Genomic DNA, 19683 nt, shown 5'->3' with positions numbered 1-19683 from the left:
AAAACATAAAGAATAACCAAAATTGGTCATTCACTTTAAAGTTAATTTTCGTGGTCGGTATAACGTAATTTTAGGGGTTGCTGCCGCTTGCCTATATAACTGTCGTTTAATAAATAAGATCTTTTAGTTAGAGGGTTTTCAAAAAACCCTCTAACCTTCTAGAATTTTATGGGTAAAAGTTCATATCTGTTCAACATATTCGCAAATAGTCAGAGAATTCAGTGAAACCCGAACGGAATCTGAATTCCTTCCGCTCGGCTTTCACATAATTCTCTACCTCTACACCATTTGCGAACATGTTGAACAGCTAAGCACTTTTACCCATAAACTTTGATTAATTGACGATGCATATCAATAGGTGAAATCCATTTTGAATTAAAAAAAAAACGTTTCACAGCACGAATTTCACATTGGCGGTAACAACAACCGGACCTCAATCTTCAAAGGCTGCTAGGTCGACACGGAGCAATACAGCGAGGCGAAAGTGGTAGGTTAAGAGAGAGGGAAGCAATTGAATATAATTCAAAGAGATTAGAAAAAGGTCTGAATTACACAGAATCCTAAATTGAGTGCTTGAAAAGAAAAAAGTGTTAAAAGATTAATCACTCATAATTTTTATCGAGTAACTGTTATAAAATTTAATTGTAAAATAGTTTATAGTCTTTGAAGTGTATATCTAATGAAAAGTTTAACTTAAACTTCATTTTACCGCATAACCATAAAACCGCTTTTATTTCATGACCAACATAATAAAGCTTACAAAGCTATCTTGTCATTGTTATATTATTTTAATTCATAAACTTAATGCTTCTCGGCAATAACATTAAATTGTTTTAATATAATTGTTTTTTTATTAAAAAATTTACCGCACCTACCATTAGATGATTATCAGGAATACAGTGTACATAGGTATACAATTTGAATACTTTAAATTTTATAAGTATAGTCCGTCTAGAAAGTATCCGGAATTTTATATTTTTCCTAATTTTAAGAGATTTCCTTTTTGGAACATTTTAAGACAAAAGTAATGCATCAAGTAGGTTGTGCCGATAGTAGGTTATGGACAAAATCGCATGACAACACCATCTGTCAAATATTGTTGTTTGTAAACAGACTTAAGATTTGTGAAATAATGTTGCAAGTAGAAAAAAGAAAAGTGGTGGACTATTTGTATAGAAAGGGTGTCCGAAACGTTAAAAAATTAGTGCAATTGACTGGACTCGGAAAAAGTGCAGTGTATGAGACAATAAAGAGGATAAAAATGGCATAGATATGAGACATAGACCAGTTTCGGGTAGACCGCGTAAGTTTCGGGTCGCGGAAATAATTTAAATACTTTAGTGGCTTTAGGACGACAAAATCCGCGCCTAGGGTTTCGAAAATTAGCGAACAGATATGGAAATCAACGTAGAATAAAAGTGTGCCCAGAAACTGTCCGCATGTTACTGAAAAAGCAAGGCTACATATCAAAGAATTAAAAAAAATCCCTACAATGACACCTCTGCAAAGGCAACGAAGAATAGATTTTTGTCAACTTTTTCGAGAAGATAATTTTAATAATGTCTTTATATCTGATGAAAGTTGTTTCCAGCTTGGTGCAAATCATCTAAAAGTCCTATCAAGAGAAAATGTTACCGTTCAAATTTCCAAATTTCCCACTAAAATAATGGTTTGTGGAGGAATATCTCAGCGTGGTGCTACACGTCTATAGTTAATGGTACTGTTGATAGTGCGAAATATTGTGACATCCTAAATAGTTTTCTTCTTGAAACAGCTCATGTTTTATATCCAGATGGTTGGCGTGCTCAGCAAGATAATGCAAGATGCCATACTTCTGCTTATACTCAAGCTTGGATGCAAGAACACGAATTGGCAACAATTCCGTGGCCAGCAGCATCTCCAGATCTTAGCCCCATTGAAAACATATATGGGGACTGATGAAGATTGAAGTGGAACGAGCAGCGCCACGAGATAAAGAAGGTTTGATTCGGTCAGTTTTACAGGCCTAGAACACCATTACCGACGGTTTCGGGTGTACCTGGACGTTTAGTTAAGTGTTTAGATTTAAATGGAGGTTGTATAAGTAAATGAGATGAATTATTTGTTGAAATTTGATATTTCAAGTGATAGAAATAAATACCGTAAAATTATGATTCTGCTTTCTTTTTTCCGGATACTTTCTAGACGGACTATACTACAAACATATACATTTTAGATAATTTGCAATAATTTTATCAACATAATGAAAGTCTGTACCTAAAAGATTATTGATATTATTCGGAATGAACCCGTTGCATTCATTTACAGAAAGAAAACAGTCAATTAAAAAATGTTTCCCACTATTACCTACTTTCGTCTATTAGGGGGATTATCTCTGGTAAACATGTAAGGAAAAGTACTTATATAAGATATGTCCTATACGCAGGCGACTACTGATGATAGTTTCAAGTCTATTTTTGGATTTTTATATAACCGTAGTTTCTCATGAAGTTATTAACAACTTTTTTCGTTTCTTCTTCTTCTTCTTCTTCAGGTGCAATCTCCGCTACGAAGGTTGGCAATCATCATAGCTATTTTAATTTTTGAGGCAGTAGTTCTAAATAGTTGTTTTGAGCTGCATCCAAACCATTCTCTCAGGTTCTTCAGCCATGAAATTCGTCTTCTTCCGATGCTTCTTCTGCCATCTATCTTTCCTTGCACTATGAATCGCAGGATGCCATACTTCTCGCCCCGCATCACATGTCCGAGATACTGTAGCTTTCTTTCTTTAATTGTAAGTTCAACTTCCTTCTCTTTATCTATTCTTCTCAGTACTTCATTGTTCGTAACTCTATCTACCCAGGAAACCCTCAAAATTCTTCTATAGGTCCACGTTTCAAAGGCGTTAAGTCGTCTCATTGTCTCTATATTTAACGTCCATGATTCCACTCCATAGTATAGTACACTGTATACGTAACATTTTGTTAGGCGTACTTTAAGTGTTAAATCTTTGCTACATAGGACCTTTTTTATTTTCATAAAATTAGAACGAGCTTTTTCGATTCTGACTTTGATTTCTGCAGTGTAGTCATTATTTTCTGTTATAAGTGTTCCTAGGTAAGTGTATTTTTTTACTCTTTCGATCTGCTGGCCCTCTAATATAAAGATTTCGTTAGTATTATGGTTGTTTTTACTAATTTTCATAAACTTCGTCTTTTTGATATTGAGAGAGAGAGTCCGTAGTCCCTACTACACCTTACTATTTTACTCATGTGTTTTCCAGGTCTTGTAAACTATGGGCTATTATTACTGTATCATCTGCATATCTGATGTTGTTAACTAAGACTTCATTTACTCTTATGACGACTGTTTCATCTTCCAGAGTTTCTCGAATTACCTCTTCAGAATAAGCGTTAAATAATAGACGTGATAGTATGCAGCATTGCCTGAGTCCCCTCTTTATTTCCATTTCTTTAGATGTTTCTTTTTCAATTCTTACTATTCCTCGCTGATTGTAATAGAGGTGTGTTATTAGCCTTAAATCTCTTTCATCTAGGTTTTTATTTTTTAGAATTTCCATGAGTCGACCATGTTTTACTTTATCAAACGCTTTATTGTAGTCTATAAAACAGACGTAAAGAGGACGGTTAACATCCAAACTATTCCAAACATCTCTGTGTCTGCACCTTGAAGGAGAATAATGCCTCTCTGGTACCCATACTATTGCGGAATCCATTTTGAGTGTCACTAACATCCAGTTCCAGTTTAGAGTGTATTCTGGCGTGAATAATTTTCAACAGAATTTTCAAGGTATGTGACATTAAGTTTATGGTTCGATAGTCACTGCACTATTTGGCATTCACACAAATTCTGATGTCAACATTTCTCTAGGGATGATTCCAGTAGTATAGATAGCGTGGAACAGTTCCACTATTATGTCCAGGCTTTTCTCGTTGACAAACTTTAATAGCTCGCTTGGTAATTCATCTGGACCAGCAGATTTATTGGTTTTCATTGCGTTTAATACCTGACTAAGCTCTGATTTGGTTATCTCTGGGCCTACATCGTCCATTTGGATATCTACGGATGTACTAGCTTCTCTCTGATCATGAAATAGTTCCTCGATGTACTCTCTCCATCGTCGTATTTTTGTTCTGTCTCCATTATAATATTTCCATTTTTGTCGAGCAATATATTTGACGGTCTTCTATTTTCTATTCTGGGTAGTTCTTTGACTTTGTTATGTAGATTGAAGTTGTCATATCTGTTTTTTGCGTCTTTTTTAGTTGAAGTTGAAACCTAGTCTAGGGCGCATCTATTTTGAGATGGACGTTGAGAGGTGACTCATGTTTTTTGGAGAAATTGCTTGGAATTAACTCATATAATAATAATTGAGTTATCCTCCCACTCAAAAAGGTCCGGAACATTGTTTAAATAATCAAAATGTCAAAAAATGAAGGAAAAATTCGATCTTTTTCTTCGTTTTTTGATTATAACTTTAAAAGTATTCACTTCCGAGAAAAGTTGCATTGACATAAAAGTTGCATAATTAAATTTCCTACAATATAGGATACGTCAAAAATTTTAAAAATTGTCACCCTTGTTGCAAAATAGCAATAATTGCGAAAAAAAACTTAAAAAAACAAGTATTCGCATTTTACGTTTTTCAACCATTTATTCTACACTTAGGACCTTTAATTTTACCAAGAAAAACTTTATAATATAATAAAACAATACTGTAAATTTCATTAAGATCGGTTCAATAGATTGTGCAAAATAAATTTTGCAATCCAGCTTTCGCAAAAAAATTCATTTTTCAAAATGTTGCAGGACTGAAAATAAAGCAGATAGCAAGTTGAATTTTTTTTACATATAGAAGAATATTGTACCTTTCATTTGCAATTTGCTAAATTAAAATCGGTTAACTACCACGGCGTCAGGACTTTTTTAAATAAACAATAATTTTTGGTGCTACGCGCAGGACAGCGGTGTTCGATTAACACAAAGTTGATTTCCACCAAAATTTCTTTCAATCTTTATCTAATATATTATTTTTTTACTCTATATTTTGTTGTATTTTAATATTTTAATTCCACAAAAATCAAACTAATTTGATTATTGTTTGTGATATATTGTTTAAACAATTGCATATGTTTAAAAATAATAAACTTTTATTCTCTAAGTTGAAATATATGAACAAAGAAAGTTTCCGCTAAAAAAAGTGTAATTTCAAAGGACAGAGTATTTGTTTTTATTTTGCAGTAATAGTCCGTTCTTTAACGGTAAAATATTGCAAAACCTCTAAATTTTAAAGAACTGCTTGGATTGACATGAAATTTGGCATACACATAGCTAACACGTCAAAGAAAAAAAGTGATATTGTGCCGATATGTGCTTTTGCCCTGGGGGTGGTTTTCACCCCCTCTTGGGGGTGAAAAAATATTCGTCCAAAGAAAGTCAGGAAATGGGTAAACTGGCTAATTTTAAGTAACTTTTGTTCTATAGAGTTTTTTCACTAAGTCAATACTTTTCGAGTTATTTGGCGTTGAATATGTTCATTTTTTCAACAAAATAACCACGCTTTTAGACGGTTTTTCGCAAATAACTCAAATAGTAAGTATTTTGTCGAAAAAATATTTTGTGCAAAAATATAGCCTTTAAAAAATTTAAAAAGATAGTGTATATATCACGTCTCTACACCTAGTAGAAGCAGAGTTATAGCTAATGAAAAATAGGTTCATATTCGTCAAATTCCAAATGGAATACTTTAACGTGAAATAACCAAAAATGAAGCACATTTCCGGCGAAAACTCATTACAACTTATTTAAAGTGTTTAAAAAAAGCTTCATTTTTGTTTTATAAAAAAAATTTCTACCATCAAAATTAAACAAGTTACGCTCAAAATAAAGTTAGTCCCTTTTGGTTTTGGTAAAAAAATCGAGTAAATCACCCCCTAATTAGTATCTTAAATGAACTTAATCGTTACGACTTCACAAGTTTCTTGACTCGTGTATATATTGTTTATATGATCTGTAAGTTTCATCGGATCAAAGTCCTTATTATTGAAAGGGCTGTAGTTAAAAGGGGTTGAACGAGTCACTGATCACGAATGTATGCAAATTTAGAAACACCAAATCTTGATCAATTTTTGTCTAACAGAAAAACAAAAAATACATGATATTCAGAAAAGCAAATCTGACTTTTTTTGTTTTTCGAGATTTTTGGTATCTCTAACAATTTTTAAGTTATTTTGAAAAAAAGCATATTTTTCAAAATTTAAATTTTTTAAAATTTTACTTTGAAACCAAATTTTTTCAAAAATAAGCACTTTGAATTGATAAAACTTACAGATCATATAAACACAACATAAGTAAAATAATTTGTGGAGCGGCAACGATTAATTCCATTTAAGTTGCTAATTAGGAGATGGTCTTCCAGATTTTTTTTTGCAAAAACAAAAGGGACCAACTTTATTTTGAGCGTAACTTGCTTAAATTTAATGCTAGAAACTTTTTGTAAAAACAGAAATAAAGCTTTTTTTAAACACTTTAAAAAAGTTATAATGGGTTTTCCCCAAAAAGTGCTTAATTTTTTGGATATTTCACGTCGAAATATTCTATTTGAAATTTGGTGAATGTGAATCTATTTCTCATTGGCTATAACTCTGGTTCTACGAGATCCAGAGACCTATCGCGTACACCATTTTTTTATTTTTTTTATAGGCTATATTTTTGCTACGAACGTTTTTTTCGACAAAATACCTACTTTTTGAGTTATTTGCGAAAAACCGTCTAAAAATGTGGTTATTTTGTTGAAAAATGATCATATTCACTCGCAAATAACTCGAAAAGTGTTGACTTGACGAAAAAGCTCTATAGAACAAAAGTTACTTAAAATTAGTCAGTTTACCCATTTCCGGACTTATTTTGGACATATATTTTTTCACCCCCATGTGAAAGTCACCCCCAGGGCAAAAGCACACATCGGCACAAATCACTTTTTTTCTTTGACATGTAAGCTATGCGTATGCCAAATTTCATGTCAATCCAAGCGGTTCTTTAAAATTTAGAGCAAAAACCGTGAAAGAATGGATTTATTAAAAAAAAACAAATTTATTTATTTATATCGATATGTATTAAAAATTAAAATTTATCAATCATTATCAAAGGTCACTGGAATGCCCGATCAGAGCAAACGTATCTGCTGTCCTGCGCATGGCACTAAAAATTAATGTTTATTTAAAAAAAATTCCTGACGCCGTGGTAATTAACAAATTTTAATTTTGCAAATTGCAAATAAAAGGTACTGTATTCTTCTATATGTAAATAAAATCAACTTACTGTCTGCTTTATATTCAGTTCTGCAACATTTTGAAAAAATGAATTTTTTTGCGAAAGCTGGATTGCAAAATTTATTTTGCAAAATCTATTAAACCGATCTTAATGAAATTTACAGTGTTGTTTTATTATATGATCAAGTTTTTCTGGGTGAAATATGAAGGTCCTAAACGTAGCATAAATGGTTGAAAAACGTAAAATTCGAATACTTGTTTTTTTATGGTTTTTTTTTCGCAATTATTACTATTTTGCAACAAGGGTAACAATTTTTAAATTTTTAACTAATCCTATATTGTAGAAAATTTAATTACGCAACTTTCATGTCGGTGCAACTTTTCTCGGAAATGAATACTTTTAAAGTTATAATCAAAAAACGAAGAAATCATTTTTTGACATTTTGATTATTTGAACAATGTTCCGGACCTTTTTGAGTGGGAGGATAACTCAAATATTATTATATGAGTTGTTATTTTCAAGCAATTTCTGCAAAAAAATATGAGTCACCTCTCAACGTCCAAATGTACTAATATTTTTACAGATGCGCCCTGGTCTGACCTAGCAATAAGAAGAATGTGATCAGAAGATACGTCCGCTCCTGGATATGCCTTTACTGCCTGAATTGAGTTTTTATGTATATCTGTGTTTTATTAGGATGTAGTCAATTTGATTTCTGACGATTTTGTTGTCTTTGTCAGCTGGCGATTTCCATATATAAAGGCGTCGCTTAGGTAATTTAAAGAATGTATTTGCGGCTATAACATTATGGTCCTGACAAAATTCTATTAGGCGATCCTCTCTGTCGTTTCGTTCACTAAGCCCTCACTAAGCTCAGATGGTCCTACATTAGAGTAGCATTTTCCTTCGCCAATTTTTGCGTTAAAATCACCTATGCTCACTGTTACGTCTCTAGATGCTGTGATATGTACCTAATGTTTTTTGAAATTCGAAGATATAAAACTTACTGGTTATTAATAAACGTTTTATACAAAATTACAGTAAGATATACCTACCACCACAAAATTCTTCTTAAATATTAAATCTTTTTAAATTTCTTAAAATATTTACCTTACCTTTTTTATTTACCTTCACTTTAAAAGTATTAATATAATATAGAAGAAGGTTTAAAACATAGTTTAACAAGCGAAAGCATATATTTACAAGGAAAGGAAGGGAACTAAACATGTTAAATTTTTTTCCAGCCATACATCTTCCCCAAAGCCGAACAAACACAAAGACAGATTCGGAAACTTTCTAATCAGAAGTTTCGCATCTACCCCAGTGGCCCCAATATTAGATTTCTTGGAAGGTTACAAATGAAGGCATTTAAAATTTATTTTTGGTCTCTTGCCTTTTCCCAAAGATTTATGTCGCCATTTTGTAAGTAAGCCGGGAACGAACGTTCAATGCGAATTTGAATAAATATGCATTTAGAAAATTAAATTGAGTTTAAAGGGGGTTTTAATGTAGCGAGATGGTTAACGTTTACTAAAAATATATCCTAAAAATTTAAATTGTTCTACCGACTTCTTTAATGCATTTCTTTAATAAGTATACTAAACAGTCGTTTTAATATAATGAGAGAGATGTAGGTACAGTGTTAGTCAAAAGTCCACTCCCCCTTGTATTTTTTGAACAGTACACTTATAATAGTAAAATTTTGAGGGAATAAACGTACGTAGGATTCTCAAATAGTCATAACAGGCGACGTAATAGTGACACATGGCGTTACGAAGCCACTTTGACCGATAATTTTAAATGAAACCTTATGGCAAGTGATATCTCGTTTGAAAGGTCTTCTAATCGCACTTGCAACCTTATTCGAATATTTATTTCTACAGGGTTTACCAAAAACATTTTGTACTAAGTAAACTATTATGCAAAAGTATAGAATAAATTCTTCTAAATGTTTTAGAAAATTATGTAAGGATTTCGACATTAGACAGGGGTCGTTGCCCTTAATCTCATTCTTCTTTAAGTGCTATTTCCACGACGGAGGTCAGCAATCAGCATAGCTATTCGGACTTCAAAGACGGCTGCTCTGAAAAGTTCATTTGATGTACATCCGTACCATTCTCTCAGGTTGAGCAGCCACGATATTCTGCGTCTGCCTATGTTTTTTTTCCTTGAATCGTTCCCTCCATAATGAGTTGGACCAAGCTGTATCTCTGTCCACGTGTAATATGTCCAAGATCTTCTAATTTTCTTGTTTTGATGGTATTTAAGATTTTCATTTCTTTATTCATCTTTCTCAGAACCTCTTTGTTTATAACGTATTCTGTCCACGATATTTTCAAAGTTCTTCTGTACAGCCACAGCTCGAATGATTCTAGATTTTTCATTAATGCCGCATTCAAGGTCCAAGCTTCCATTCCATAACAGTCGAGTTAGTAATAAGTCGCGAAATTGACAAATCGAAAATAGATCTGATAGTACTAACAGAAATAAAGAAAAAAAGACAGGGTACTCAATATGTAGAATAAGTATCTACACATATATGGTGGAGTGAAAAAAGAAGAACATGCGAGAGGAGGAGTATCAATCCTAGTCAAAAAGAAATATAAGAAGATCATCACGAGCTGGAAAATAATCAATGAGCGAATAATAAATGAACTTAACCCTAAAATCATACAGAATCTCAGTTATTGGTACGTATGGAACGAAGACGCTAGAGTAGAGGAAAAGGAAAAGTACCACGAGTCTCTAGATGAAAGAATCTCACAAATAAGCATTACTCGAGAAATTGTGATTTTGGGAGGCCTTAACGCCAGAACGAGCAGCAAACAAAACAATAAAGTTACGGGACCTTTCGGTGAAAATGTGTTAAACGATAATGGCAACCGACTAATCGAAGTATGCCAACGAAACTCACTCAGAATAACTAATGGACAACTACAAACATAAACATATTTACAGATATACATGGACATAATACACCAGAAACCTTAGATCCATTATTGACTATACTTAAGGGAACAAAACCCATACAACTTTTATGGAGTGCACAAATTTAACTGTTATTGTTTTTTAAAGATGCACCTACCATAAGAATGCCACATGTCCAGTTTCAATAAAAAATCTCTAATAGTTTTCGATATACCTTTTGGAAAAAATCGATTTTCATTTTGTAAGTTCAAAGGGCTGTAACTTTTTTTATGTGCACATTTCTACTGAGGTAACTTAAGTTCAATCGAACTATTTTTTGGTCCCAGCATATGTGATTTAATTTACGACCTACCTTTTTGTTACACCCTGTATATTATGCATATTTTGTTAACTGCTATTCGAAGTTCATTCAATTTCTATACAAAAATAATTCTAATACAATATAGTCCTTATATATATAACATCTATTCAAAATCATAATAGAAGTGTGGATATTACGAAGAAAATCATTATCTAATAAAATATCGGATCGGTTTCAAGTATTAATATCAGTAAGTTAAACCGTGAAACAAGATATTTTCAAAGAGGAAAAAGCTGCAGACTCAATCAAATTTCAAAACCATGCCGTAGATTTTTTTGCTTAACAAACAATAAGAGGAAATAAAAAGCGTGTATTGTTAAGAAAAATAAGACAAAGTGGAAGGTATTAAAAAAATACGTTGTGCAAAAAGTAATGAATCTTGTTAGGATTTTAATTTTTGATAGATTGATAAGGACAAGAAGAGTTTATATAATCTGTGGAATATTCTAGCATTTATGTACTTCAACAACTAGCCTTGTTTTTCATCAATACAGGACGTTTTTAAATCACTATCTCAAACTTTAAGGGGTTCTACATGAAAAAATAATGACAGTTTGCTTGATAAACGTATGCCCGCAAATGCTTCGTTTCCAAGATAGAGGGTGTTACAATTTTTCTTACAAACTGACGATTTATTTATTGCTCTAAAACCGGTTCAGATATGCAAATGAAATTTGGTGTGTTTTCTGTGTATCTCACATGTATTTATATGTATCAAGGATGAATTTTAAATTGATAAATTTATTATATGTAAATATATTTGTTATTAGTACATTTGGTTTTTATTTCAGTCTCTATTACCAGTATAAAATATAGCAAGACAAAGGTAAATATTGAGCATTTTTTTTTTGTATTTTATGTCATTTATTTTCCGTCGTTCGTTACTTCAAAATCTCGAGCTTTTCAAATTCTAGGCCCAGAGAGCCCGAGTTGGCGCCCTTCTTCTTCTCTCCTTATCGTACTTTTCATATATCTCTATTTCCAGCATTCTTATCTAGTTGCCTTCCATTCTTTTATTAACAGGTCTCATTTTCTTCCTTGTTTCTAGCATTTCGTTATCCCATATCTCTGATTTTATATCTTAAAGCCAATATTCAGTATATTGAAGCTAACTCACTTGAGATTTAGTGTCTCTCTGCCTATTTAAGTTGTGCTTCTGAGCTAAGCCACTCTTCATTAGTATCTTAAATCTCTTCCCTTCCAGTTTTCCCCTATTTCGTCAGTTCTTCCTCTTCAAAATCTCAATACCCAGAGTATTGAGGTTTCAATTGATGTGCAAAGGTAATTATTGTGCATTTTTTGACATACAATTAAGAATTTTATCTTCACCATGCGCGTCAATGGTGAATATTAAATTCCTAATTGTATATAAAAAAAATGCGCAATAACTACCTCTTAAAACCCACCAAATTTCATTTGTATAACTTAACCGGTTTTAGAGCAATAAATAAATCGTTAGTTTGTAAGAAAAATGTCAACACCCCCTAACTCGGAAACGAAGCATTTGCGGACATACGTTTATAAAGCAAGTCAAGTGTAGAGACGCATAGTAAAAACATCACTTGATAATTTGATGTAGTGACAGTATTGAAATCAAAAGTTTTCAGTTAGACAAGGCGAAAACGGCGGGTTCGAAGGGAAAAATATTCCCATGAGATTTTTTTGCATAATCACATTCGTGAGATATCCCAGAATAAGGTTCAAGAAGTCGCCCACGTGAAAAGTGGGCCAAGTTTTTTTTAACAATTTTTTTTAATCAAATTTCAAGAATCAATATTTTTGGTCCGAACAATTTTTTCTTAAATTTTTTAGACCATTCTGGACAAAAAAGGTCTCTTATAATTTTTCTCTAAAGTTGATCGTTTTCGATTTATAAGCAATTTAAAATTGAAAAAACGAAAAATGGCGATTTTCAAGGCTTAATAACTCGGTTAAAAGTTATTATTATGAAAGTCAATATATGACTAAATCAAATTTTAAAGCCCCCCTACAAGATCCTGAAGAAATATTTGTCATTATTTTATTACTAAGCTGTTATTTTTAAGTAATAATAATAAGCACCATGCACGTGGGCGGCCGCTGTAAATTCTGAGTGCGAGAGAGAAGCCATTCCAGCAGTCCAATTGTGCATCTTACTCGCACTCACATTTACAGCGGCGTCAATACGATCTAACCGCTCATTGTTATTAATTAAAAATAACAGCTTAGTAGTAAATTAATGACACAGATTTCTTCAGGATCATGTAGCGGCGACTTTAAACTTTGATTTAGTCACTTTCTGACTTTCATAATAATAATTTTTAACCGAGTTAATAAGTCTTAAAAATGGCCATTTTCGCGTTTTTTAAATTTTAAATTGCTTATAACTCGAAAAAGATCAACTTTAGAGAAAAATTATAAGAGAGCTTTTTTGTCCAGAATGGTCCAATAAATCTAAAAAAAGATAGTCCGGGCCAAAAATATTGATTTTTGCAATTTGATTAAAAAAAATTGTTAAAAAAAAATTGGCCCACGTTTCACGTGGGCGACTTCTTGAACCTTATTCTGGGATGTCTCACGAATGTGATTATGCAAAAATATCTCATGGGAATATTTTTCCCAACGAACCCGCCGTTTCCGCCTTGTCTAAGTGTTTTATTGTTAGATACCGTTCACATTAACGAGAGTAAACGAGTAGGGTCCGAGAAGATATCTACATCTAGATATGTTTTTGCTAAAGTGATGAAATGTTAAATCATTAAGGTATGTATCCATACGCTCCGCTCGCGCGCAGCTTGTTTGTTAGATTAGTACGTGTTTTCAAGAGGCGCACAAATGGAGTGCCTCTTGAAAACACGTACTAATCTAACAAACATGATGCGCGCGAGCGGCGCGCGCACCTACCAGAGCGCATATGTATAAGTACCTTTAGACGAGCTAGGATCAGGGCCGTAACTACCATTGGGCCAACCGGGACAGTGCCCCGGGGCCTCCGGCCAAGAGGGGCCTCCGTTTGGTTGGCCGTGTATAGATTTTAACGAGGTCAAATAAACTTTCAAAGTACTTTCAGTCAAGTTCTACTTCGAGTTATCCGGTTGTAATAAGTACACGGCCTATTAATTCTAACAACTTCAATGCGTCTTTAACCTGTTTCACCTGCACTATTATAAAAAATTTTGTCTCAAAATCTCTTCATAAAGTCACCTCATTTTCTTTCCTTTTACACCACAAAGCACCTCCGTCTTTTAAATGGCTTCTTATAATTTCTTTGCAATCTTCATTCTGCATATGTTGAAATTTGTTTTTTTATGTCGTTTTCTAGTATCCCCTGGATTCTACTCTCATTAGAGCTGTATACAAATTACTTCCCGACGGTCTCCTCCCTTTTGACATTTTCCTATCTCCTTCAATTTTTCTTCCACTTTTTCTATATCGAATTTTAACGCATTCTCGAATTTTCCTTCCAACTTTTCAATTTTCTGTATCGCCTCAGCAATCTGGTTTACCTCTCAATGCATTTTTTCTAAATAAACCTTCATATCTTCATATTTTTCGAACTCTCAACAAACGGTATCGTTTATTGCGAGGCACTGAATTCCTCATACCAATCTGAAAGAAGTTCCTCGAAAGTGACTCTCAAACCTCTCAATCCAACACGCTGGGCTGGAAGATTCGATGCAGTCCATGCATTGAAACACAGATTTTGCTATGTTTTGAAGTGTCTTTTAAGTCTAGCTCTGACAAGTAACAAAAGAAATGAAAGACAAAGCAGCACAACTGAAAAAGAAACTAAAAATTTGTTTTGTTACTAGTTGTACTAAATAAAATCCTTGAAATCCTCCTAGTCTCGAAAACACCACAATCAGAATTTTTGGACCTTTTAACAGCTTACAGTTTACTTGAAGAGAGCCTCATAAAACTAACTGAAATGAGAGAACAATTTGAAACCTTCTTTGAAGAGGCTTCAAATATGTGTCAACGTTGGAGAAAACCAGTAGGGTTCTCTCCAAAAAGAATGCAGAAGACAAAAAAACATTTCGATGAACTGTGCGAAGATGAAAGACTTCAAGATCCCAAGTCATGCTTCAGAGAAACCGTATTTTACTCAATTATCGACACATTATGCCATAATGATAGACACTTGCTTTCAAAGAATGAACGCAGTGTTAGATACGTACCGAATTGTTCAACCTGATTTTATTTTGAAAGCAAACGAACAAAACCTTCAAAACTAAGCAATCAACTTTGTACAACGTTTTCCAGATGAGAGATGGGGGGTTTACCCCCCTTCCGCTGGGGGTAAACGGTAAACCCCGAGACCCCCGTTAGGGGGCTTCCAGATCACGTTTGCCCCGCGGCACCCAACATCGTACTTACGGCCCTGGCTAGAATATCTTTATGGACCAAGAGCTAGCAACGTCGGAAAAAAATTATTTTAAGACAACTGGTTCTGTAATATATTATTTCCACCTACCTCTACCGAAAGTATACTTTTCCGGACCTGATTGTAGGGAGCAAAGTGGCAGGAAAAGTAAAAGTGACGTCACTGTATTTCATTCATGAAATATAATTTATTGACGCCCTGTATAATATCTATTTTCTATTACGTAAGTATCTATACATTTTAACGTGTATTTATAAAACACCCTGTATTTTGCAGAATCGTAAAAAATAGTAAATTGTTTTAGGTTCATTGATGATGGACTGATAAGTCCGAAAACGTTTTCAACGTAATCCGTTTGGATTTTTAAAATTTTTAGAATTTTTATTAAATATACCAACTACACTAGGGAGTTTTACTTCATGTTAATTTTATTTAGTAAATTGTTGTTTTGATTTAACAATGTTTACATTAATAATTTGACAGTTGACGGTTATATTGTACCTACTTGTTAGTTTTAGTTCTAATAAATTTTGTTGGTTAGTTACATAAATAAATTAAGTAAAAATGAAAAAATGACTTGTTATTTGAGGAAGGTGGAAAAACCATATGTATAATATGGGAGTAAAGTGCCTTTTCCTCCCTTGAATGATTACTGCCCTCCGCTACGCGTCGGGCAGTAAACTTCATTCTCGGGAGGAGAAGTAGCACTTTCCTCCCTTGTTATACAAATAGCTATTCCCTATGCTTCCTCGAACACCGTACCGGCCATCTGGCTGCTGATACAGGTTGCGTTCATTACTGCGCAGCACATTTGTACAGGTAAACATATCGAATTTAAATTAATTATTGTAAGACAAAAAATTATTTTGTCATTACTTTTTAAACATTATTAGAAATATGAACTATAATTGCCAGAAATTTTTGTGGTTTAAAAAGTAATGACAAAAAAATGTTTCGTCCTAAAATGATTTAAATTCAATATACAGGGTGATTGATGAATGTGATAAAGCTTAGTAGATCCGCTATAGTAATAGATAGCAATAAAAGTTGATAACAAAAATTGTAGCCAACTTTCAGCTTTACATTACGAAGTTAGTTAGAATGTTACAGGGCGTTCTATAACATAGTGGCAAATCAAACTTATGTTTTTTTAAATGGAGCACCCTATATTTTATTTTATATTCCAAATTCTCTTAACTTTTCCATCACAAAAATATAAAGGTTTGTTATGTTATATAGTGCTTTTACAAAGTTATAACCAATTTTTTATGAAAAACGTAACAAGTTCAGCTCCCTATATAAGTATAAATAAAAATAAGCAGAACAGCAATGGTTTATTGGTGCTATATTTTTTTGTTGATTGTCAAAATTTATAAAAATGGTTGATATTGCTAATTTTCCTTATATCAAATACAGGGTGAGTCAAAACGCAAGTACATTCTTTTCTCAGAAATTTTAAATGGAACACCCTGTATTTTATATCACCATCGAAAAGTATCATTACCATACTTTAATTTTTGTATAATATTCCCTATGGCTAAATTTGTTAGTTTTCGAGATATTTACATTTTTCAGAGCAAGTTTTTAATTAAGGTGATACAGTAGCGTTCAACAGGTAGCCAAAATGCGTTCCAAGATTGCGGCTGTAATTTTGAATATTTTTTCGTGATATATGGCACACGTATTCGTAATACCGGGTGTCCACTTATATTTTCCCCCATTTTAACTGCCTATAACTTCTAAACGGCTCAAGATAGAAATATGCGGCTTTCGCTGAAATGTTTTATTTTAGCAAAAGTTTTGTCTGAATGTATTGAATTTTTTATATCGCTTTCAAATACGAAAAAAAAATGGCGAATTTTTTGAAAAAAACGTTGTTGACTTTTTTTTAATGGAACACCCAGTATATTTTTCTGTAAATTGAAAGAAAGGTCATTCACCTATCCAGCGATATAAAGTTTTTCAAAATCGGTTGTCAACTCACTGAGTAATTATTTTTTAAAATGAGAGGTGCAACGTGGTTATCACATACCTAAATAACATGACTAAGCAATTTGATATTATGTTATGTGATTTCCACATTGCATCGCTCATTTTAAAAATTAATTGCTCAGTCATTTGACAAACGATTTTAAAAATCTTTATATCGCTGGATAGATAAATGACCATTTTTTCAAGTTACAAAAAAGTATACTGGGTGTTTTAATAAAAAAAGTCAACAACGTTTTTTTTTCAAAAATCCACCATTTTTTATTTAAAAGCGTTATAAAAATGGCCATTTACCTAAAAACTTGAAAAACGTTTATTTACCTATCCAGTGATATAAAAAATTTTAAAATCGGTTGTCAAAAGACTGAGCAATTAATTTTTAAAATGAGAGATGCAATGTGGAAATCACATAAATTGATATTATGTTATGCGATATCCATGTTGCACCTCTCATTTTAAAAATTAATTACTCAGTGATTTGACAACCGATTTTGAAAAACTTTATATCGCTGGATAGGTGAAGGTCCTTTCTTTCAATTTACAAAAAAATAACGGGGGGTCCAATTAAAAAAAAATCAACAAAGTTTTTTTTCAAAAATCCGCCATTTTTGTTTTCGTATTTGAAAGCGATATAAAAAGTTCAATCCATTCAGACAAAACTTTTACTAAAATAAAACATTTCAGCGAAAACCGCATATTTCTATCTTGAGCCGTTTAGAAGTTATAGGCAGTTAAAATGAGGGAAAATATAAGTGGACACCCGGTATAATAAAGAATGGCGGTACAGAGCCCAATTTGAAAAATATATTAATATGTGGAAATTACTCTGCAATTAAATACAATATTAAAAAAGCGCCATTAAGAAGAACAAAAAATACACTTTCTTCAAACAAACTTTTTTATCCGATGCCTAGATTTTGTGTCATTTTGGAACTACTAATGAAATAAAAAATTTTAGTAGTTCCAAAATGACACAAAATCTAGGCATCGGATAAGGTTTATTTGAAGAAAGTGTATTTTTTTGTTATTCTTAATGGCGGTACAGGCTCGTTTTTTTAATATTGTATTTAATTGCAGAGTAATTTCCACATATTAATATATTTTTCAAATTGGGCTCTGTACCGCCATTCTTTATTATATTACGAATACGTGTGCCAAATATCTCGAAAAAATATTCAAAATTACAGCCGCAATCTTGGAACGCGTTTTGGCTACCTGTTGATCGCTACTGTATCACCTTTAAGGTGGTCTATTTAAAATTACTGAGAAAATGGAAAGAAAATGGAGAAAAGTACTTGCGTTTTGACTCATCCTGTATTCAATATAAAGAAAATTAGCAATATCAACCATTTTTATAAATTTTGACAATCAACAAAAAAATATATAAACCATTGCTCTTGTGCTTATTTTTATTTATACAGGGAGCTGAACTTATTACGATTTTCGTAGAACATTGGTTATAACTTTGTAAATACCCTGTATAACATACAAACCTTTACATTTTTGTGATGGAGAAGTTAACAGGATTTCGAATACAAAATAAAATATAGGGTGTTCCATTAAAATAAACATAAGTTTGGTCTGCCACTATGATATCGAACACCCTGTTGTTGGCTACAAGTTTTGTTATTAACTTTTATTGCTATCTATTACTACAGCGGATCTACTAAGCTTTATCACACTAATCAATTACCCTGATTGTGTATTTACCTGTACAGGTGTGCTGCGCAGTAATGAACGCAACCTGTATCAGCAGCCAGATGGCCGGTACGCTGTTCGAGGAAGCATAGGGAACAATATATGAAAGAATCAACTGTCTTAAAATAGTTTCTCAAAAACGTTGCTAGCTCTTAGACCATTATATATTTTTGTTGAAAGTGAATAGCGGAATATTGGAATACTGAAATAGTGCTAATTACTTACTGACTGCAGTTTTTTAAACACTTCCTGATATCCACGAATCTCTATTCAATGAATTGACCATCAATCTGAAGCGAATTGTTCGAGGCAAGTAGCTTTTATGCTAGAGCCATTCAACGAACATATTTGATTCGACAGAAATAGAAACATGCTTTTTTTGTTGAACTACGTTGTGGAACATGCAATACCCAATGTTTAACGTGCATACATTTTTTTACTGCAGTCATCCAATTGTTCGAAAAACCGTGTTTTCTCCAGAGCATGTAGAAAGGTTGGCGTATGACATAATTCCGCGATATTTGCCAAAAGAAAAAAAAAAGTATTGTGAAATTCAGACTTTGATACGAGCCAAAATAAAAGCTATGCGAGTATTTTAACTTATTAGGACTATAGTCTAAGAGCTGGGAGCGGATTTTGTGCGTGATAAGTAATATGGAAAAACTATACGGGGATATGTTGAATTAGTTGTGTACATGACTTTCACCAACGGCCGGAAACCAGAGTTGGGGCCGAGGGTAGTATAAAGGGTCAAAGTCGCGGATTTTATTATTTTTTTTATGACGGTCATGATCGAGATAGTGCACCAAAATTTGGGAATAAGTAGGTCATGACGTACCTAAGTAAAATCTCTAGGGGCTCAACGCTGCGTGGCCGACAAAGGGGTGGGGGTAGGGGTGAATATAAAAAATATAAGGTGTTTTTTGCGACGTTCGTGATTGAGATAGTGCACCAAAATTTAGGTATAAGTAGATCATAACATAAATAATTAAAATCCCCAGAGCCGGAAACCAGAGTGGGGAAGGAAGGTAGTTATAAGGGGTCAAAGTTCCGTTTTTTATTATTTTTGCGC

General features: G+C 32.9%; 1 protein-coding gene across 2 annotated transcripts in view; it reads right to left on the bottom strand.

Annotated features, from left to right (window-relative positions):
- The window catches only part of LOC126889639 (semaphorin-1A), a 584815-nt gene that overhangs the window by 91633 nt on the left and 473499 nt on the right, over positions 1–19683 (bottom strand). The window lies entirely within an intron of this gene.

The sequence above is a fragment of the Diabrotica virgifera genome, chromosome 8 (assembly GCF_917563875.1).
Source record: "Diabrotica virgifera virgifera chromosome 8, PGI_DIABVI_V3a".
Taxonomy (NCBI): Eukaryota; Metazoa; Arthropoda; class Insecta; order Coleoptera; family Chrysomelidae; genus Diabrotica; species Diabrotica virgifera.
The sequence above is the reverse complement of the archived record's forward strand: the minus strand, read 5'-3'. Positions and strand labels throughout refer to the sequence as shown.